At 31.8% G+C, this 24,168-nt stretch overlaps 1 protein-coding gene across 3 annotated transcripts in view; it reads left to right on the top strand.

The window, feature by feature from the left end:
- The first annotated feature begins 356 nt into the window (after positions 1-356).
- Positions 357-24,168, top strand: part of LOC145241355 (uncharacterized) — a 79,161-nt gene continuing 55,349 nt past the window's right edge. Inside the window, exon 1 of one of the 3 annotated variants that reach the window (XM_080104226.1) lies at positions 357-527. The gene's annotated coding sequence lies outside the window, so the exon portion shown is untranslated. Of the gene's footprint in view, positions 528-1,249; positions 1,272-23,449; positions 23,572-24,168 lie in introns of those variants that run through there. The other 2 variants (XM_080104228.1, XM_080104227.1) reach the window with 2 other exon arrangements.

The raw sequence follows: 24,168 nt of genomic DNA, 5'->3' as shown, positions 1-24,168 counted from the left end.
TATTGACGTGTGTATATGTTTGTGTGCGTGCGCCATGTTCACGCTCTTAAATCAAATCAAAAATACTAAAACCCTTTTTTCTGTTATTTCTTCGAATGATTTTAGCATGATCCTGTAGTTGTAAGCAAACGAACTAGATTTTATAGCAGTCTGCATAGTCCGTTCTCATAGACTAGCAATCGCATAGTTTTGTTGGAGAATAGCGTGCTGCTTTTTACAGAAGATAAACTTAGAGAGTTGGGGGAGTTAAAAAGGAAAGAGGAAAAAAATCACATAGGAAAAAAAGACAAGGGCAGATAATCGGTGTGAATAAGACAAGGACGCCATCTAGTGTTAACTATCCTTTTCAAGGGCAGGTGATTTACTTTATAACAACACCGCCATCTTTATTTTAAATAAACCCTAATTCTTGTATCCATTTTATCTATTGCGGTTAGGATTTTTGTTTCTAGCTGCGTTGTGGATTAAGGAAATTTACCGACTTGAAATAGAACGCAAGTGTGCACCTATAGGATTTGCATAAAGAGGTAAGAATGAAGATTTTTGATGAAGCTTTTTAGAAATTTTATGCGAAAGTGGAATTCCTGCCATCAAACATGCGCCATTTTCTACTCAACATGCGTGTGTGTGTGTATGACAAAATGGAGTCGTAGAAACGCTGTTTTCTGTTTTTGTTTGAAATTTCTTTCTTTTGCATAACGAATATTATTAACGAGATTATCTCTAAATATTTTCTCTAAACTTATTTAATTTATTATAATTATTTTATTTTCTTTCGGATGAACATGTCTGAATAATTTCTCAATTTTTCACTTCGATCATAAGGCTTGATTATTTTTTAAATTTTATATTTAATTCATCATAAATTTATTTTTAGTGTTTTAAGTATTTGAGTTACAATAATTGGTGTTTATTTAAATTGGAGAAAATAAAAATACGGAACAATTTTTGTGGTGTACGTACGCGTCACGGAACAAATGTGTCATATTCCAAAAATCACGTAAATTGATCAAATGTTTCTTTTTTTTTTTTTTATAGAAAATCGTTTTTTTTAAAGAATGTTTAGTGCTTTAAAAATAGCAAATTGTATCCAACGCAAGACTGATTTTTTATTTCAGTAGTTTGATTTGAGTTGTCTCCCTTTTTTTATAAACAATGGCTGCCCAAAATTACTAATCGCTAAAAATCGTAAAATTTGACATTCACAACTTAAAAAAAAAACACTGCATTGTCAATTTACGTGGTTTTTGGAATATGACAGCCTCTGACAGGTGCGTACATCATAAATATTTTTCTGTATTTTTTTTTGTACTAATGCAGAGAGTGATCCGGACGTAAATAACAACGTTATTATTTAAAAAGCCATTCTTAACATGGGGAGGGTAGGGTGTTTTGTGCCTATTCTATACTTCAACCTTACAATTGAATAAAAAAAAGACCCATAAAACTTTAATCAAACTTGGAAATACAATTTAAAAAATAGCGCGGATCCGCCGGATCACTAGTACCTTTTTTTTTCTTTTTTAATTAAGTGTAATTCTGAATAAGCACCCGATAATTTTATGCAAAGTTTGTTAATTGCAGCAACCGTTTGGTTTATTTCATTTATATTTTATATTCTTACTTCCTTATTGTTTTGTTGTTGTTGTTTTTTTTTATATAAATTTTAATTTTATCGTAACTCTTCACGATTAATATCAAGTATATTACTAGTAGTAGTGGTGGTGGTGGTACTAGTATTGTCAGATTTGAAAAATTATTTCTAAATAGAAATCATTCTAAAATAGAAAAATATTCGGGCAGTAAACACTTCTTTTTTTTTTTTTTTAATTTAAGTGTGAATATGTTATATTAAATTAATTTATTCATATTGATGATTTCAGCTTCAAGATGGCTGTAATTGAAATTATTGATAGTTTTTGTTCGGTTAATAATTCCGTAATCAAACTATACTGTAATAATTAGCTTATTATTATGGTATCGTTTTTTGACTATTAAATATGACGCACGTATGGAAGCGGTACCTCTCTTTTTATTTTATTTATTTATTTTTAATTTGTTCAGCGGATTATAATCGAATGGTCACTAATCTACCAGATTATCAAAAACTACGAAAACAAATTCAATATCTAACATGTTTTTTAAGGAGTACTCAGTTTCTAATATAATGTTTTTTGGTAAATCGATCCCCCATTTCGGAAACATCGATTTTTTTCGCCTAAATTCCGCGAATTTAGCCTTTTTATAAAAAGCTGTTTGGTCTTCAAAACATGACGAAAAGAAAGGTTATTTTTTTATTTATTTTTCTTATTCCAGTTTTTGTCGTGTCATACTGTAAACACGAACACTCCTATCTTAATATTAAACAATTTGTTTTATTTTCCATTTTTTAATGAAATGAATTTCGGGACTTTTGGTACTTTACGCAGAATACGGACCGTGCTGAAATAATAACATTATTTATAAATCTATACTTACTTAACACGGGGGTGGGGCGTTTTGTAACTATTCTGTACTTTCACCGAACAATTTAAATGGCAAATTTTTACTTATTTTCCACCTTAACAGTTCGGGACAAGATCAAAGTGTAGTATCTGCTCTTCAGATGCTGCACTTCAATTTCTTGTTCTCTGTCAGCGGAAGAGACATATTTCGCGACTGAGACAATTTTTATTTTTGTTCCTTTTCTCCACATTAAAAAACGACCCTGGTGTCTGTGTCCCGTAGGGAGGCATTGTAAATAGGAACAATCGTCTTTAAAATAACGACTCGCATAGGTTTTTGGATATGCTGAAAACTAATATCGCATTTAAACTCATGCAAGCGCGTGGTTTACGGGATATTAAGCAATATAATTCCTTACATTATCAGTAGTGGCCATTGTTGTACGCGCAAGCGCGGGCATTGAAAATTTTATCAAAAAATATCATGTTCCGTATTCTGCATAAGTATCCAATTTTTCTACTAAAGTGATTCATGCCGTTTGTTTTAACTAACATCAACATTTCACATGAAATAAAGCCATTGTGTATTGCTTTCACTATAAGAAAAATAGGCACTTAGTTCTACACTATTGGGACGAAATTTCGGAAATCGTAATACGGAATTTCACATGAAAACAATGGTATCTACGTAATTCTCGTATTTTTAAGATGATTATATCCAAAAATTACGAAAATCGATCAGGTAGAAAATTATTTATTAAAGAAAAAAAAATTGAAAACGATCGTAAGACACAGGAACGTGCAAAAGGGAGGTAATTGTCCGTTTCGATTTAAACAAGATGGCGGCATTTTTTTTAATCTGTTACCATGATTAATTTGGAAGCTACTATTGTAACGTATGGACAAAAACCATTGATGTTTTTTTTTTTTTAATCCGAAAACTCCATTTATCGAATACAAAATCTCGTCCCAATAGTGTAGAAAGCGTTGAAAAATGATATAACCTACGATTTTCTTGTACAAAATGTTATTTAGGTGTGAAATGACAAAATAAGGCAAATAATTAGCGATCATACATTAGGAAATATTTCCCGATTATAAAACTTGTTTCACAGAAAAACTTCTTAGAAAAAAAATCATTGCTTGATAATCAACGGATTGATTGTTAAAAAATATGTCGTTTTAAACAAAAAACAATACGACGTACTTAATTGTCATGTCGAAAATTGCAATATATCAAGTCTATCGCTACAACTCTACACACAAACATTACATGCTATTAACAAGCAAACTAAAATATTCGTTCCGACTTATGTCAAATCTTCAGCCTACTTCATAGTATCTAAGAAAAATGCAATTTAACCCAATTTTCCGCAAAAATTACTCTTAACTATAAATAACTTGGTGAATTTTCGTAATTTATTATTCAAACGCAGTAGTGTTTTAATATATGGTTAAGTGTAAGTTTTAGTCATTTAGAACTGCTTTAAAGCTTCACCGCTCATTCATTTTGTGACCAAATTTCAAACAATTATTACAGTTTATAGATCACCTCAGTTATATTGTGAAAAAAATTTTTTTCAACTTTCTTACTGAAGAAAAACAAGTTATGGCGAATTTACTGGTGTTCAAAATCGTAAAAAAAAAAAAAAAAAAAAAGTAATGATTGAGCGACGTTTTTCATAACTGGTTTCCATAGCAACCACGTCGCTTCAGCGACTACTGTTGCTACCAGTTAACGGCTCTCGCGAAAAGAGAAGTAACAAGTGAAACAGAGAGGATGAAAGAATGAAAGGGAGATAATTGGGAGGATTTTATTGAAAGCAGACGAGTGCCGTCCCGTTATTACCTATGTGTATGTTATGTTTATGTGGGCAAAAAATAAATAAGACTGAAATTAAATATAGAACAAGTGAATTTACTGGGAGCCTTGAAATATCATGGATTACAATAGAAAAATGCGAGCATGAAAAGTAATATGGTTAAGCTTAAATATGGAAAAGTAAAAAAGATATTCTAGTAGTAAAAATATAATAAATTTATAACTTAAAATATTGCAGCATTAAGATTTTTTTTAATTCAATTTAACATTATATAATCAATTTTTAATGCTGCAATATTTTAAGTTATAAATTTATTATATTTTTTTACTAGAATATCTCGTCCTTTCTTTTCCAGTTTTAACAACTAGTCCTTTTACTTTTTCATGTTTAAGCTTAACTTATCGTGCTCACATTTTTCTATTGTAATATATATATATATATATATATATATATATATATATATATATATATATATATTATATATATATATATATATATATATATATATTGGTAATATATTGATATTGGTAATGTTGAACGAGATGTTACCATAGGTGTGATTCGGCCCAACAAAATAGTTCGTCTGGAATTTGAATTAAGACAGCAAAACATCGAACCGGAAATGAAAATATGAAACGAACTATTTTTTTTATTTATTTATTTACTTATATCAGTTAATTATTATCGAAATGAAACTAAACAGATTTGTTTGCTTTTTTTATTCATTTTATTTATTTTTTGTTGAACCCCGGAATCAATAAATGGCGTTATCTCTTCCCATCCTAAAATAAATAAAAGAATTTCCGGTACTCATGTAGAGTGATCCGTGCTGAAATAATAACGTTATTATTTAAAAAGCCATTCATAACATGAGGAGGGGAGGGTGTTTTGTACCTATTCTGTACTTTAACCTTACAATTGAATAATAATAATAATAATAAAAACAACTTTAATTAAACGTGGAAATACGATTTAAAAAAATAGCGCGGATCACTCTCTGCATTAGCACCGAATTTTCTAACAAAATCTTGCGTTGCTAAGTTTTTTTTTTTTTTAATCACTTTTTCGGCTTGGTATCTAATTACATACATCCACCTATTAGCAAAAAAATCATTTTTTTAACTTTATTTACTTTTGTTGCGATATTAGTTTTCAGCATATCCAAAAACCTAGGGCGTGTAAGGTCTCGGGGATGGGTCAAATAATATTGTTCGTTTTTTTTTTTTTTTTGCTTCAAACGACATATTAAAAAAAAAAAAAAATCGATCCTTCAACTTTAACAAGAACCAAAAAAATCAACCGGATTTTAAGTTCTTTAATTCCATCACCCGGTCCTTACAAAGGTTTTGTCCGAAGCTGTCGTCTGCAAAATGAAACGAGTTTTTTTTTTTTTTTTTTTTTTTTTTAACAAAAAAATAATAAAAAAAAAATGAGTTATCAATTTTTTGTTCGTTTACTTATTTTAAAAAATACAAATTTGAAAAGAAAAATGGGGGGGGGAGGAATGTTTCATTTTGCAGATGATAACTCCGGGCAAAACCTTTGTAAACACCGGGTGACGGATTGTTTGATAACCGTATTTTAATTATTTTTAAGAAAAATAATTTTTTGTTTTGTTTGTTTTGTTTTTATTTATTTATTTATTTATTTATTTTTACTTTTTTCAAATTTTCTTGCTTTTACAAATAGAACGCGCGATTAGTTTTGAAGTAAAACATCAGCAAAAAATACACATAGATTCGAAAAAGTTGTCAAAAAACAAATATATAACAAATAAATGTTATCAAAGGCAAGATAAGTTACTTTTCTACCTAGCTGGATAATTTGTTAATGTTTTTATTTCGTGTAACATGTTTATTCAGCTCGAAAAACTTAGTGTTTACCGATGTATTGGAAAATTACAAATGGCACCGGATTCTCTGTTGAACACGTTAAGTTTGGGAAAATGAAAAAAAAAATTTTAAACTATACAAAATACTGTTAGAAACTCGCTCAATATATGTTACCATGGTATAGGCTGACATATATTCGGTGGGTTTTTAACAGTATTTTGTATAGTTTTTTATTGTTAACTCATTTTCCCAAACTTGTTCCACAGAGACTTCAGCGGCATTTTTAATTTTCCAATACATCGGTAAACGCTGTATGTTTTTCGAGCTGAATAAACATGTTACATTGAATAAAAAACACTAAAAAATTATTCAGTTAGGTAGAAAAGTAATTTATCTTGCCTTTGATAACATTTATTTGTTATAACTTATATATTTGTTTTTTGACAACTTTTTCGAATCTGTGTATAGTAATAAAAATCCAAAAGTGACCCCCCCACCTTCTTAAAAGTCAATTTTTTTTTTTCCTGCCAGTATGATACTTAAGTCTGTAATTTATGATAATCGTCGGGGGGGGGGGGAACTTTTTTAAAAAGGGGGAGGGAGGGAGGGCGAAAGCACGCATTTTTATAGGGTGGGTACCGAAGTATTACATTATTTTAAGTGTTTGTTCAGAATTTGTACCTAATACAGCCTGACAATCTCTAACAATTGTGATCCTAAAACAAAAATGGCGGAAATAGATGCAGTTGATGCAAATACGGAACGGAAGCCACCAAGCATAAAACGAAACATGAAACCATAGGCAGAAACACCTACATTTCAACAAAACTATCCCGATATTTTCGAATGTTCCATTAAAATTCACCTCTCAATAGGCACCGCCAAAATTCGCCACAGAATTACCCCCCCCTATATGTAACACGATGTAACTTTATTATAAGTTAATATTATCAATATAACTTTTGTGCCATTTAAAAGAAGGATAAAATAAACTAGTAATAATATTTAAAAATGTTCTTTCATCGTATGAAAATAATGAAATTGCGAGACGAAAATATTGTTTTCATAATTGACGCTTTAAAATAACGTTCCCACGAGCGTGAAAACATGATAATACCCGCGTTTAATAAATCTAGCAAAAATCAACTCATGGTCAGATTTTTGTGGAATTTTCGATACTTATCCATTTTAGAATAAAATTACATATAAAATGCAGTTTCCGTAAAATATTTGAGGGGATATATTTAGTGCGTGTCCTACCCCCATATTTTTTTTTTTTTCGAAATTTGAACAAAATATATTTAAATCTATCGAACTTTCTATTTATTATGAAACATAAGAATTTAAATAAGTAAAAAAAATATTTGTTTTAATTTAAATACACGTATTGAACAAAAACTTACCTTGAATTTGCAATTAAAAAACTGATAAATTTTATATTATGTTTTTTTTTAAATAGCGTTTTTTCTAATTAATATATTATCAGTTGAATTGCCAAGAAAAAGAAACTTCGTAAAATTAATTACTTTTTAAAAGATTAAAACGATTACAATTCCATTATTTCAAAATGTTCCGTTACAACAGATTTTTAATTGTTTAAATTTTTTTTTTTTTTAATATTAAATTTTAATATAAACATGGCTCTTGCCAGGTATTTTATAACCAAATTAAAACCGATTGAAAATATTATTGCACAAAAATTAAACATTTTCTGGACCCTCTACTATATCTAATTTGTCTCTTTACCAAACAAAAGTATGGAAGCCGGTAAGTAACCAAACGAACACTCATAAAACTATTTCATATACAAATTTTTAAAATATTATTAATCATTAAACTGTGTAAATCTTAAAACCCGACAAAATTATAACAAAAATTAATTATTAATTGCAGTTTGAAGAATTAGTTTTAAGAATTACACAATTAATTAAAACTCTGTTGTAATGGAACATTTTGAAATAATGAAATTTTAATCGTTTTAATCTTACCAACCACCAATAGCTATGGCTAGCGATACTTTACCTGAGAACACTTCGTTCAAGCTCCTTGGCTTAACGTTCACAGGAAATATGAGTTGAAATAGGTACATCGAGATTATTGCAAAGAAGGTGGGCTCTCTCTATCGTGCTAGAAATTTATTTACACCTGAAAGTACCCTGTACTTCTACAAAGCCACCATTCGCCCATGTATGGAGTATTGTTGTCACATGTGGGCTGGTGCATCTGCTACTAGTCTCTCTCTCCTGGATAAGGTTCAAAAGAGAGTAGCCAACCTAATAGGTCCCGAACTGTCATCTAAACTTCAGCCCCTGTCTTACCGACAAAATTTTGTATCCCTCTGCCTGTTTTACAAGTATTTTAATGGTGGATGCTCTGACGAACTACAAGCCCTCGTACCCCCTCGACGAAAATACCCCCGACAAGCAGCAAAGTCCCACCCCTACACAGTTGAGATCCTTAGATCTAAGAAAGCCTTTTACTCTAATAGCTTCTTCCCCAGAACTGCAGGACTTTGGAATTCTCTTCCGGTTCCTGCTTCCCCAACTGTACTGACATGCAGAAGGTCAAATGTAATGTGAACAGACATCTTGCTACTCAACTCCTTACATAGTACCCCTGCAACCTAGGTCCCTGATAATAGCCCCCTGAATCAAAATGGCAACGTGCCTTGTTTGGGGTGAAAGCGTAAAAAAAAAAAAGAAGATAAAGGTTTTAAAAAAATCATTTAGTCGCTTCTGCTTTTCCATAGTTCGTATAGTTAACACAAGTCAGATCATGCGTTCCTTTTTTCACAATTCTTCACATTCGTTTGGCAGTGCCTACCTCTCAAAAACTGAGTTCAAGTTGAAAATATGATTTTCCTCTCCCCAATTGTCTATTTTAAATGGGTGCTAGTGCAGAGAGTGATCCGCGCTATTTTTTAAAATCGTATTTCCAAGTTTAATTAAAGTTTTATATGTTTTTTTATTCAATTGTAAGGTTGAAGTATAGAATAGGTACAAAACACCCTCCCCTCCCCATGCTAAGAATGGCTTTTTAAATAATAACGTTATTATTTACGTCTGGATCACTCTCTGCACTAGTACCTTTAAATGTTGTTATATGTAGTATATCTTATTTTTTGATCTCGTGGTCTTACTGGATTCCGGGACAAGAATTCAACTAGTCCGGTGGAACATGTACCTTCGTGTTAAGGCGAACCATTCCTCGTATTAGCGAATAGCGTGGGTTAGCCATACCGAGGAGATCTTATTTGGGCTGCGAACACTATGTAATTTTGAATATTTAGTCAGGGTTTGCTTGTAGAGATTAGTATGCTCGTACCAGGTTGTCCTGACAGATCTCTGTACAGAGAGACATTAGACACTTAGGAAGGTAATTATCTCATAGACATTTCAGTTCTTTCCCTTTCTTTTCTGAATTTTTAATACAACTGGGAAAAGAAAATATATTTTGTGAAACAAGCCCCAATTTTTCTTATTGTTATTTTAGGGGTTCTAAATAAATGAAAAAAAAAATATTCTGCTAGCGTTTCAATTTTCGTGTTCAGTTTCTCCACTTGTTATGAAACAATTAGTTTCCATTCATTGTCACATTATTTATACAATATAATTTTATATGATAGCATGCAAAACAAAAAATGGGTCAAACAAATAAATATACAACAAATAAATATTGCTAAAGGCAAGGTAAGTTACTCTTCTACCTATCTAGATTAGGTTTTTGTTTGTTTTTAACTTATTTTAAAGCGTATATTTACTTTTAAACAAAAGTAGTATCAATAAAAACAAATGATGGTTTTGTTATAACCATTTGAGTCCTCGATAATTGCTAAAAATCGAAAATTAAATAAACACTGCTAATATCTCCCACTAATCAAACGAAAATTTAAATAAACTGTCTATTTTTATTACCAGTATTTTCGTTTAATTTTCGATTTCTGAGCGATTATCGACCCCCCCCCCAAGTGATCGTCTAATGTCAGACATTTTTGCTTCTTGTTCTAACTTAACAGCCGACAATTATTGTGTATTAAATGTAAAAACAACGCTTTAAAATAAGTTTAAAATAACAAAAAAAAAAAATATCCAGGTATATAGAAGAGTAACTTGTCTTTGGTAACACTGGACATTTGATTTCGTTTATTTTTTTTTTTTTTATCACTTTTTGTTTTGTTAGCTCTTGTTAAAAATGCCGATAAATGTTGATAAGAGGTAGAGGGTTCGGAGCAGGAGTACACGAGTGTCCTTATTGATTTCTGGGAAGACGCCCCGGTTGTGTTTCAAGGGGCTAAAGAATATGAATTTAACGAAATTAATTTCAATTATAGAGTTAGTTTACTACTTCCACCAAATTAATGTGAAGTATATCCATGAGATGCCCCCCCCCTCCCAACTAATTATAAAATGTGGCTTTATTTAACAATAGTTCCTCTGTTCACAAAGGCTTTTATAAGTCTTTGTGCGGTCTTGTTGGCTGGACGAAAAAAAAAAATCCCTCTCACCTTTTTTTCTTATGAAGTTTGATTTAAAAAAAAAAAAAAAAAAAAATTTCATTTTCTTAATGTAACACCGTTTCGTAAGTATATTTTTATTATACAGAGCGGAACGATAAAATTGTCGCCCTAGCAAAGCCGACATGATTCCATTTCCATTTGAGAAAAAACCTTTTTTTTTTTTTGTTATTGCAGACCATCTACTAGTTGGTCAGTTATGTATAAATTCCCAAGGCGAAGGGTCTTTTATCATGCTTGAAAGTGACACAATGTTCAACGAGTGAAATCGGAGATGCACCACTGTACAACTCATGCTCTCTACCGATCCAAGTTATGACAACGGGGGCATTGCCAGCAGCCTCAAAATGCAAGTCCGAACTGTTCAACACTTGAGGGCACAGTTCAACAAAGTCTCCTACCACGGTTATTGTATTTGTAGTTTGGTGTAGTTTCAAGTGAGGGCCACATCATACCACTTCACGTCTTCGAAGCCGGCTTGAAAGTCAACTCCAAAGTGTACCTGGAAGTGCTGAAGAGTGTGGTGATCCTCTAGTGCAAGCAGGTGGCTGCTGGCAGACCCTGGGTGTGACAGCAGGACTCTGCGCTGGCCTACAAGTTCAAAGAGACCCAGGCTTGACTTCAGGAGTGCTATGACTTTGTACCCTTCTCTCATTAGTCCCCCTGCTCCCTCGACCTGAACCCACTGGATTACTTCATTTGGTCATACGTCAACAACATCACCAATATGACCTTCCACAATACCAAAGCCAGCCTGATCGCTGTCATCTGCTGAGTATTCGCTGAGCTTATGGAAAAGGCATGCTCCTAGTTTCGGCCCATATCAAGGCGGTGATTGAGGCTAAAGGCGGCTACATTAAAGAGATGTCAGCTCTACTACACAATCAAGTTTGATTGATTTTTTTCAATAAAAGTTTTAAACTAAAGCTGCAGTGTTGTTTACTATAGGGTGACAACTTTTATCGTTCTACCCTGTAAAAGTTTAAGTAAACTTTTTTTCCGTCCAGCTGACAGGACCACAGAAAGCCTTTTTCAACACGGGTGCTGATCTTAACGAAAGCCTAAAATGTAAATGTTTTTAATAAAATGAAATAGACAAACGGACAAGCGTGAATTTTGTTTCTCTTTGCTGTGAACGCTATTGATGTTTTGTGTTATTAACATAAAACATTACAAGTGCAAAAAAAAAAAAAAATGAAATAAAATGAAAAATAATAATTACATGTTCACATAACTTTTGAAGTATTTAAAACGCCCACCATTTGATAAAGAGGTTTTTCCTCGAAATATATTATGAAATATGATGACACAGACCAGTGTGTAGAATTTTTGACTTATCAAATAAGATTTACTAATGAAGAAATATAGAAGTAAATGTGTATGTGTGAGGACAATTCTCAACCTATATATATATATATATATATATATATATATATATATATATATATATATATATATATATATATATATACTCAACAAATTTTTTATCTATAAGCTTGAAATTTGGTATATAGGGTATTCAGACATGTCAAAAACTTTTAAATCAGTTTTCATCTGGAAAAAAGAGTTGCTAAGGGGTAAAAACTGAAAAATTGGTACTTGAGGGATTGTCGGATTTTTATTTGTCAACTGTTTCACGACTGCACATGCATGACAGCGTCTTTATGTTAAGAATAAGCATGGTTTGAAAACACATTTTAAAGAACGTGGCAAGCTAGCCTAATGGTTATCGTATTTTACTTGCTGTCTTTAGGTTTTGGTTTTGATCTCCGCTCAAGTATTTCTTTTTTACTTACAAGAAGTGAACTGTTTAGAAAAAACATAATATTCGCAAGCACATGTCTTAGTTTCTTTCATTTCTTTTTTTTAACTTCATTTGTTTTTTGTTTTTTTAAGGAAATTTAATGTTACATTTAATACCAGGTAATGCTGAGTACATCTGCTCATCCTTATATGTTATACCTACTTTTAATTACTGTTTATCATATTGTCCTGTACTTTCATCCTCGTTTTATTTTTAAATGTCATTCCAGTTTTTTCTATATTTGCATTTTGCATCATTCTGGCCTTTCTCCTCTTCTGATGAGAAGCATTTAGCTTCAAAATGCCATGGCCTAAAAGGTTTTCTCTCAAATTCTCCCTTAACTTCTCCTTATTTTTCTGATGATATACTAAAGTTATATAGCTTTTATTCCTCATCTTTCATTTAATATTTTATATATATATATTTTGACAAAAGAATCACTACTCATCAAGACCCGCAGGCCACTCAAAGATAAGGGTTAAAGAGTGTACAGTGGTCAAAAGGACAATATCATAGTAATCGCTTGAAGTGTAAATTGGATTACTTAATGGGGAACGGCTCATCAAGAACTTATTTACATTGGACTTGAAGACGACCATATTGTAGTCAGCTGGAAAACAGGTAAGCGGAAGAGAGTTCCACAGGTGTGCAGTTCTAAGAAAGAAGCTTTGTTCATGGAATCTACGTTTAGGTTTAGGCACAGGTAAAAAGCGGGAGATGTTAATGTTTTCAGCTAGATGAGTGTTTCTCATGAATGCAATACTATATCCTTGGACGTACATGGCTCTTATATAAGTAGAGAATTGCATCAGCAGGTAGATATCTACTGGATCAATAGAAGGATCCCATCATTTTTCCAGCGACTTTGGCAATGGATTTAATGTAAGTGTTCCATTTCAGATCGGAAGTAAAGGTCAAGCCTAGAAGTTTGTCAAAACATGGAACCTCTCCAAGACGAGAGCCATTCATTTCAATTGATGCCAGATGGAGATCAGAGCATTGATGATGTAAAGATAGAAGCTTCGTTTTAGATGCATTAAAAGTAACCAGACACTTTTTTCCCCATTGTACCACATGCTCAAGATCAGAGGAGAGAGAATCAGAACTTTGTCATTAACGGTCTTTGATGTGCTGCTATAGATGGTAGTGTCATCAGCACAAATATCTACGAATGATCTAAGGATGTGATTTGGAAGATCATTAATGTAGATCAGGAAGAGAGTTGGGCCCAGGATGGACCCCTGAGGGACTCCAGCATTAATAATAATTCTGATTTGTGCCACTTAACCACTACTCTTATGAACCTATAAGAGAGAAATGATTTAATAATTGAAAAGATATTTCCAACTATACCATAACTGGAGATCTTGTGAAGTAGACCTTTTGCCCTAGAAAGGAAACCTCTGAGTTTCACTAATCCGATGAGATATAACCATAAGCACATCTGCTGTAGATCTAGCAGAACGAAAACCATATTGCATGTCACTAAGAAGATTATTTTTGCTGAGGTGGATGTCTACTTCTCTATTTAAAAGATTCAAGCAACTTACTCATGACACACAGCAGACTTATTAGTCTGTACTGAGAAGAAGATGACCGATCACCTGAATTCTTAAATACAGGGCGTACCGATGAGATTTTCCAGGGTGTTGGGAAGCAATTCTTAAGACAACACTTAAAACAGTTTTGTAAGTATGGGAGCTAGTTCTGGTTGGAGTTTTTGAGCACTATAATTGGAATGCCATCAGGGTCAGTTGCTTTACTGGAATCCAGGTTTTTGAATAGCTTGGTAAGATCACGCACAGATATTCATGTCGCATAGAATGTTTTCTGATACAGACGGAATGTGTGGGTTTTTTTTTACAAGGGAGTTATCACTTATCAAGGCCTGAAGGCCACTCAAGGTAAGGGTTAATGAATATATATATATATATGCAAATTTCCATTTCTTGCATTGTAATAGTCTTCTAACACTTCTCTATATGCATATCACATGCAATGCTTCAAGCAAACTACATCTTATTATAAATAAAACAATAATTAATTGCATTTATCCAAGAAACAGATGCATAATATCCTGTATGGGTAATGGTACAGACTGACGTCATATATCATAATAAAAACTAGGTGACCTTGGAAATTATGTGTTTCTTATATACTAGCATTTCAGCCCGGCTTTGCTTGGGCCCTATGTATTATTCATAACTTTATGTGCATATGTATGTATTGAAAAGTTTGACTCGTGTCCAGGTAACCTACATCTAAAATTTCAAGTGTTTAGACCCATAATTGGCGGAGGAGTTTGATAGAGTCTGCAATGGTCAGCTCTTTCAACTTTGACCTCTTGGCAGCCAAATTTTCACCCAAAAAAAGCTTGTTGCATGTCTCAATACCCTTTATGTAAAATTTCAAATGTTTGGACCAAAAGTTGGCTGAGTAATTTGGTAGAGACCGCAGAGGTAAAATGTTTTTTTTTTTAACTTTGACCCAAATTTCGACCTCTTAACATTTATTGTTTTGGGCTCAAATCAAATTAAAATGTTTTATCCATGTTCAATTAAACTACATCTAAAATTTCAAGTGTTTAAACCCAAAATTAGCAGAGGAGTTTGGTAGAGTTTTCAAAGGTCAAATCATTCTGGCTGAAAACCAATTATAAAGATTTTCCCATATCTCAATACCTCTTTTGTGGAATCTCGAGTCTGTAGATTGAAAATTGACAGAGTAGTTTGATAGGGAAATGTACACACACACACACACACACACACAGACAATTTCACTTCCATAGATAAATAGATATATGATGAACACGTCCATTGATTTCGACGAATGAGGTTTCGCTGCAACTAAGTTGCCTGGAAATACACACAGATGATTTGTTGCTGGCAAGCATGTTAGCCTTCTCGGTTGCCGTGCAAACAACCTCCTGATTGTTAGATAGTGGGGGAATTGTTGACTGTCCATTATTTACTACACTGCTGTAGATTTTCCAAAAATCACGGGTTCCTAATTTCTGTGCTTCGATGCGTTTTCTGGTGGTTTCAGTGTATTTTCTCGTAGTTGTCGCTATTTCTCTCTTACAATTACTTTTAGCTTCTATAAACTTCTGTCTGTTTGAACTGGACTTATGTCAGTTAAATCTGCGGTATGCATGTTGCCTTTGAGCAATGGCAGCTGCACAAGTAGAAGTAAACCATTGGAGAAAGTGGGGATTGCTATAGAATTTCCGCATGGGAACATGTGCTTCAATTGTAGTTTTGAACCAAAATATATATTAGTCATCTACATACAGTACTGTTTAGCTGTGTCACAGCTCATCAGTACGGCTAGACAAACAAGTACCTCAAGCCAGGTTATAAACTCGACTGCACATTAGTGATGGGACGATTCCAAGATTTTTCCAGATTCTGATTCTTTATAAATCTCCAAATATTTACCTATGAAATCGATTTTTTTTTTTTTTTTTTTTTTTTTCGATTACTGTAAAAACACATTAAGTGTATGGATATTTTCTCAAGCATAAAAATACACTTGTGGAAGATTAGCTATAAATTTTAGTTTTACTGGTTGTTTAAAATGAATAAATATTTATTATTTTACCATTATTACTATCAGTGAAAGAATTTGTTTTAAACAAAATCAAATAAAAAAAAAAAGATAATTAAAAGAATCGTTTTTGACATCCGAAAATAGACACAATTTTTCCAGATACCGATTCTAATACCCCAAAATGTTCCGATTTTTCCTCTTCTGGATTCTAATTGTCCCATACACAATTCTCTGTATTATCTCAATTAAAACTAATATATAAAATTAAAGTATGTATAAAAATATCTCTTTCGCAAGATTTAAATTAAAAACTTACAAAAAATTACAACGGCGATTTTCCTCACTGTCTTCATTTTCCATTTTTTAATACACCTTTCTTAAAAAACGTTCATACATTTTCTTCTACGCTACCAACATAAATAAATAGCCCCGAAAATGTTTTGTTTTTTTTTCATTTGCGTTACAAATAAATAATCAGCGTGACAATAAAACGTATTGTTTTACTGTGTACGTTTTCAGCGTCCCAATTGTTGTTTTTGTTGGGGTCTTTTTCCGCGTTTAAATTAAATATATATCAAAATTTGAATTTAAGTTTAAGTATCTGTTCAGTGCATATTTACCTATAAGTATGGCAAATCATTTATAATTCAATAGCTGTAAGATTTTGTTGTTGTTTTTTTTTTTTTTTTTTTTTCAAAAATAAACAATTATAAACAGAACGACTCATAGAAATCTATCTATATTCTTTTTTCATTTTAATATACTCTCATAGAAATGTTTCTGTTATGTCACAAAAAACTATTTTCTTTACGTCACAAATGTCACGCTCATACATGAATTCCATAGCTAATATAACATACTGACCCAACGGGTCACGGGTATTCTAGTTTATTTAATTTCTTGATTCCACACATTGTGTTATCTCAATTGTTTTCTGTTAAAAATGAAAGTGATTGTTTCGTTTCAATAACCCAACTTCATTTTTACATATGGCAGCACTTCCGGTCTGTTACAGTCTAACATATTTACAATTCAAACGTCCTTTTCTTCCAATTACATGCATAATAGATTTTTACTCGTAATGATTCCTCTTTTAATAGTATGAAAAATAAATAAGATATGCCATTTCTATTTAATTATTATTTTTTTTTTTGTCGCATATGATTTTTTTTTTAACGGATAATGTTCTGTGTCAGTTAATATCATTCTGTAGGCATTAAAATGGTTTTAGTTTGTTTTTTATTTTTATTATCTATATATTAATACGATAGTGTGTGTGTGTGTGTGTGTGTGTGTGTGTGTGTGTGTGTGTGTGTGTGTGTGTGTGTGTGTGTGTGTGTGTGTGTGTGTGTTCTTTTTTGTGCACGCTTTCCGGCAAATTTGATTGGTTGAAATTTAATTCTGGAATAGACATTTAATTTCGGAATACACATTTACGAACGCTCCAGGTTGCATTCGATTAGTGTGTTCTCACCACTATATTTGTTTTTAATTCTATAAAGTTTAGGGTTTTATCTTTCAAAAGTTGTTAAGAAATAATTGATTTTAAGTTATTCCGTAGTAAAAAAAACAACAACACAAATCTCTCGGCCGGCGGGGTAAAAAGTTGAGCAGTTATTTGTTTTTTTTTTTTTTTTTTCATTGTTTATTTTTTTTACATTTGTTTATTGATAGAGAGACACTGATGCTTTCGTTAATTAAAATATTATTGCTACTACTACAACATTTACATGTAAACAAAAGCAAAGATGCATATCTGTTATGAAACCTTGAATTTCATGAAAAGCCTTGACGTTACTAACCAAAAAAGCGACACGTTATTAGCGAAATAAAAACATTAAATCTAATATATATCTATATATATAAAAATGGAACGTCTTGTTTATTCAAAATTGATAAACTAGAAATTTACAATCCCGTTTTCTGTAAAATTTTATAATAGTGAATCTTTATCATCTGTGTTTTTAAATATTAAAAAGTAAATATTACCTTATTAAAAAACAACTTATTCGTCGGAGAAAATTTCCGATTTTATCCGAGCTGATTAGCGAATATACTTCTGGTTTACCATTTTGAAATGACGAAACATAACGATTCCATGGCAGGTGCTCGTTTGAGCTCCAATCCCTCGTCCCCCCTCGCCAATCTTTCACGAGAAACACCCGTCTGGCTGAAACTACTGTCAATAATTTTCCCCACTATTGATCTGTGCCTAAATCCAAACGTAGATTCCATGAGCAAAGCTTCTTTCTTAGAACTGCACGCCAGTGGAACTCTCTACCGCTTGCCTGTTTCCCACCTGACTACAACTTGGACGTCTTCAAGTCCAACATAAACAAACTCCTGACAAACCGCCCCCTTAAATAAGACACTCTATCAAAACCCCCGATACTAATGGTTACTACAATACTATCTCATTGATTACTGTACACGCAATAACCCTTATCCCAGAGTGGGCTTTGGGCCTTGATAAGTGGTGACCCCCATGTAAAAAAAAAAAAAAAAAAAAAATTCTGACTATAATACACTTTAAAAAAAAAAATCGTTAAAATAGTAAAATAGAAATTATTATTGAATAAAATAAAACTATTTTTACCCATGCACCATGAGTTGATGACTTCCGATTTACAATATTTCAATATCTGTTTACAAACTTTTCTCCCCTGAAGGCCTTTCTCACGCTTGTATATAACAAAATATTTTTTTGTAGATTTCGGTGTGCTAAAAACGAAACTGTAAACCATTTCGGTCGCAAAAAATACTTTACATGATATGAGGAATTTACTTTTCCAAAAACTTGGTGATCACTTTTCCATGTAAATTTAACTTAACATGAGCACTAACTTTTTGGCCACCTGAGAGAGGGGGCATTTTCTTTCGTGTTTATTGTATATGTTTTTTTGACAAGGCCGTTTGGTACGCGAGTGCATATTTACCAGCCTTCATTTATGCGCGCGTGTAGTGTAAACGATGGCTAGAGCTGTGAACTGGAAAATAGTCCCAGAATCCAAGGGTTATTACCATGCAAAAGAAATCAAACAAAAATAAACACACAAAAAATGCCGCTCTCTCACGTGACCACAAAGTGGGTGCTCATTCCAAGTTACGTTTACATTGCAAAGTGATCACCCACTTTTTGAAAAAGTAATTTCTTCATATCATGAAAACTACTTTTTTTTTTTGCGACGTAAACGGTCTGCAAATTGGTTTTCAGCACACCGAAATAAATCTACAAAGCATTATTTCCTTATATACGAACGTGAGACAGGCCTTAAAGTAAAATAATACTGGATTTTTGGGGGCAGATTGGCTGTTTAGTTGTAGATATATCCTCACACCAGGTAATCACTAAAAGGGATTCTTAAAAGTCGTCACCCGTATCGAGCAAAAGTTTGTTTACATGTTTTACAACCTTTAAATGGGTACAATATAATAACATATTTATTGAAAATGTGATCATGTGCTTAACAAATTAAAAAAAATAAACTGCAAGATGAAGTTTTGAAATGATTACCTGTCTTTCATTTTATTTAAAATGACAAACATTGACCAATAAAAATGAAATTTTTGGTTCTTATGTAGTTTTGGTGCGGTGGTGAAATATATCGTTATTATTTGGAAAACCATTCTTACGGAGTAGGTGAGGGTGTTTTCTAACTATTTTGTCCTTCCACCTTACATTTATTAGATATTAAAAAAAAAAATATGTAAACATAGTATGGTTACCATCTGCCATCGTATGCACCCGGGAACAATATCTCCTGTAAAATTAAACCACATTTTGGTGCTTATGAATTTTTGATATCACAATGTTTTTACATAGTTTTTTTTTTTTTTTGGTAAGATTAAACATTCACAATATCTTTTTATTTTTTTATTTTTAGTATCCTTCCCATGTTACGAATGCCTTTTAAAATATTAACATTATTTCAGTACAGTAACAAAAAATATATAAGTACCCAAAATTTTATTTTTATTACTAAAACTACAAATCGTTAGGTGAAAGTACAGTTTAATATGCATTTTTTGTATCGTGCTGAAATAATAACTTTTTTTATTTTTTACATTGGCGAGGGGAGGGTGTTTTGTAACTATACTTTGCTTTCAGCTACAGCTAACTATTTATTATTAAACAATAAGATAGCGTGAAATTATTTTAAAAAAAAGGCGGATTTGCCGTTTAGTTGTACAAATAGCCTCCAGCAGTGTTATCAAAAAAGGGACACGTTGAGTCGACACCGGTGTACATATATCGTAAACAGAAAGTTTGTTTATGTTTACGTGATTATTGAAAATATAATCCTGTGATTAAAATTAACAAAATTGTTTAACAAATAAAACAGAGAAATAATGAAAGATGAAGTTTTAAAACGATTAAATGTGTTTTATTTTTATAATTTAAAAATAAAAATATTAAACAATATAAATAAAATGTTGGTTTTGTTCTCGAAAAGAAATAATGAAAGATGAAGTTAAATATTGAATTATTGTGGAGACACATCATCATATGTATCCGAGTACAATATAAAATGTAAAATCAAACCAAAATCTTATTTGTGTTGTTCAATGTTTTAAAATTTAAATTATATAATAAAACACATTTAATCATTTTAAAACTTCATTTTTCATTTCTTTTTTATTTGTTAAACAACGTATTGTTTGTATTGTTTAAAGTTTTAAATGTTTAATTATAAAACAATAATAAATTATAAAATTAAACACATTTAATCCTTTTATTTGTTAAACAATGTGGTTAATCTAAAATAAATTATATGCAAACAAACTTCTTGATATATTCCGGTGACGACCTAACGTGTCCCTTTTTTGATAACAGGGTTGTAGGCTATTTGTACAACTATAAAATCTACAAAAAAAAAAAAAAAAAATATTGTGACATTATACGTCAGTCAATTGTTGGGGTTTTGCTTTTTTTGACCATAAATTGTTAGGTTAAAGCTTTCTCTTTTTTTTTTTTTTTTTCCAGAAAACTTTTACCAGTGAAAATGCACTTTTTTTTTTTTTACAAGAAGTTGATTTTTATATATATATATAAAAAAAAAAAAATATGAATGCTTTTCCTCTATTAAAGGATTTTTTTAGGTGACATACAGATACGTTTCTAGAAAACCGTTATTTTCTTTAGCCATTCTTACCATGAGGAGAGGATGGTGTTTGCTAAATATTCTGTGCTTTCAACTAACAATTTATTTAAAAAAAAAAAAATCTTAACGAACTGTGATATTCATTCCAAAAGCCATTTTTAATATGGCGTTCTTAACATGATCATTTTGCCATTACACCAAATTGAGCCACAGCAAGGCGTGCCAGGGTACAGCTAGTTTATATATATATATATATATATATATTAAATGACGGTTTCTTTTTTCTAAATAAATTGTTTTTATTACAACCTTGCTTTAACTAAAATAGTTTCATGAAAAACTGTTTTTGGTACATAAAATATTTTAATCAATATATTAATACGATAGAATGTGTATTATTTTCTGTGTCACATTTATTTTTTTTCTTCCGAGTGTCTGTCGTTTGTTATGCCCTTCCATTTCTTGTAATAAATAATTTTACCAAGAATTCTTCATAAGTTTTGGTTTCGGTTTCGATTATAGCTGAAGGAACTCAAGTCATATATATGCATACATTCTTTTTTCTTCATAAGTTTTGGTTTCGGTTTCGATTCAAGCTGATGTACACAAGCCATATGGATATATTTTTTATTTTTGAAATCACAAGTTTATAATATATAAGAATGGATCGAAAATTGACTCTTATAGTAATATATACGAAATCTGTATAAATTAAAATATTATATTTAAGAATATTTTACGACCAGGCTATGCCGGGCGTCTCTGCTAGCTTAGATATATACTTTTGCAGTTTTAACAAAAGAAATACAATAATATCAGGGTGTCTCCATTTACGCTGAACATCCACAAAAATGCCAACAACAATATATTACATATGAAAGAGTCCACTGTGGAATTTCCACAGGTCCCGCTAGTTAAATATTAATAAGAAACGAGTAACCATTTTGATTTTTGTGGATGTTCAGATTTAAAATCCAGTTAGTAATACGCATATAACTTAAAAAGCACGCTTGAAATGTAATACTGTGCGAAAAAGCGAAATTACACATCAGGTCAAATTCAATTGTAGTTTTGTTTTTATTTCGCTTATTCCTATAATGTTAACTCACATTTCAAGTGTTTTTCTCGGGTTTCATGCGTAATACTAAATGGATTTTTACCTGAAAATGATAACTTTTCTTAATATTCAACAAAAAAATCGTAAGAAAACATTTTAATGGCTATACAGAATGTTTTTTTTTTGTTTTTTTTCTCGCAATTTGATTTGGTCGCGATTTTTAACGTTTACTCGTTACCCTTGTAAGAGATGAAACATTGGTGCTTCTTTATTATAACAACGAAAAAATATTGAATTTCAAGTAAAACAAATGGTACCTACATAATTGTCAGGTCTCAAATAGTAACATATCCAACAAGTACAAAAAACGATAAGGTAGAAAAATAATTAGGTGCTTGCTTGTTAAGTTAGAATTAACAGGTCGATGTTTTTGTTTTTTTAATATGTGGTTTTAAGCAGAAACTACGGTGATTAATTGTCATGGCGAGAATAGTAATATATCTAAACTAGCGGGGTGGGGGTGGGGGGCCGGTCGTAAAATGCGTTTAAATATGATACTTTAATTTGTCCAGATTTCATCTATCAACCTCCCCATGTTAAGAACGGCTGTCGGAATAGACACCCCAACTTCCCCATGTTAAGACCGGCTGTCGGAATAGACCCCCCCCCCCAAAAAAAAACCTTCCCATGTTAAGAACGGTTGTGGGAGTAGACACCTCTCCATGCTAAGAACGGCTGTCGGAATAGACACCCCCTGACCTCCCCATGTTAAGAACGGCTGTCTGAATAGACCCCCCCCCCAAAAAAAAACTCCCCATGCTAAGAACGGCTGTCGGAATAGACCCCCCCCCCCAAACCTCCCCATGTTAAGAACGGCTGTTGGAATAGACACACCTATAAAACCTCTCCATGTTAAGAACGGATGTCGGAATAGACACCTCTCCATGCTAAGAACGGCTGTCGGAATAGACACTCCCAAACTCCTCATGTTATGGATGGCTTTCAGAATATACACCCCCAACCTGGTCAGCATACCCGAAAACCTAGAAAAGTTGACCTATCGAATGTGAACGATGAGTTGGATGTAAAACGAAATGGAATTTAAATTTCCGTTCAATTTTTAAAATAACTGTAAAGCATTCTCCGCAAGTTTTACCAAAAAAACATAACATATACCTAATTAGTGATTTTTTTTATAGCTATTTCTATTTTCAAATACTTATCGAAATTACTATTTTTTGAAATTAGCATAAGATTTCAGAGAAATTGAAAACTTAATTACCTCCCCTGTTAACTCTCCAATTCCAATCGGTGGGTTTTGAAATCAGAAAACTAGGTTTTACAAATGTTTTTTTTGTTTTTTTTTTTCATGAATAATTAATTTTCTACCCTATCGGTTTTCATTTTCATGATTTTTGGATGTTACTATTTGAGACCTGATAATTACGTAGGTACCTTTTGTTTTACTTTAAAATTCAGTATTTTTTGTTATTATAATAAAGAAGCACCGAAACGTTTTGAAGACGTTAAAAAATACATTTGAAACGAATAAAAAATGTCGTCGCGTTACTTACGAAAAAACGGTTAATTAAACTGCAGAAGCACTTGTTAATGGAATACCCCCCCCTAAAAATAGAACGAAAAACATAAAGCTGTGTTTGCTGCTTATGTTTTTGCAAGCTGCTCGTAAAAACTTTATTTTTGGATCAATTAAAAAAAGCATTAAAAACTACGTAAGACAAAAAAAATGAAACAACCAGTCAACCACATTTTTTTTTTTTTTTTTTAAACTTTTTATTAGAAAGATTCCTACGCGATGTGATAAGACACTTCACTGCGCCCGTTCGCTCACAAACGTGTCGTATCATGTAAGAAAAACAGTACCGAAGACGGCGAAATTGTACAAAATAGTCCCAAAGTCTAGTGGTTCACTGGTTCATACCATGCAAACAGTAAATTTTCGGCAGGTTTGATTATCAGATTCGTTGTCAGCGACCTCGAATAACCCTTAAAAAAAAACAAATTAGAGTGGTCAGTGTTTTCT

Source organism: Euprymna scolopes, chromosome 20 (genome assembly GCF_053919585.1).
Source record: "Euprymna scolopes isolate OS-2025 chromosome 20, ASM5391958v1, whole genome shotgun sequence".
NCBI lineage: Eukaryota > Metazoa > Mollusca > Cephalopoda > Sepiida > Sepiolidae > Euprymna > Euprymna scolopes.
This window is presented reverse-complemented; position numbering and strand designations above follow the sequence as displayed.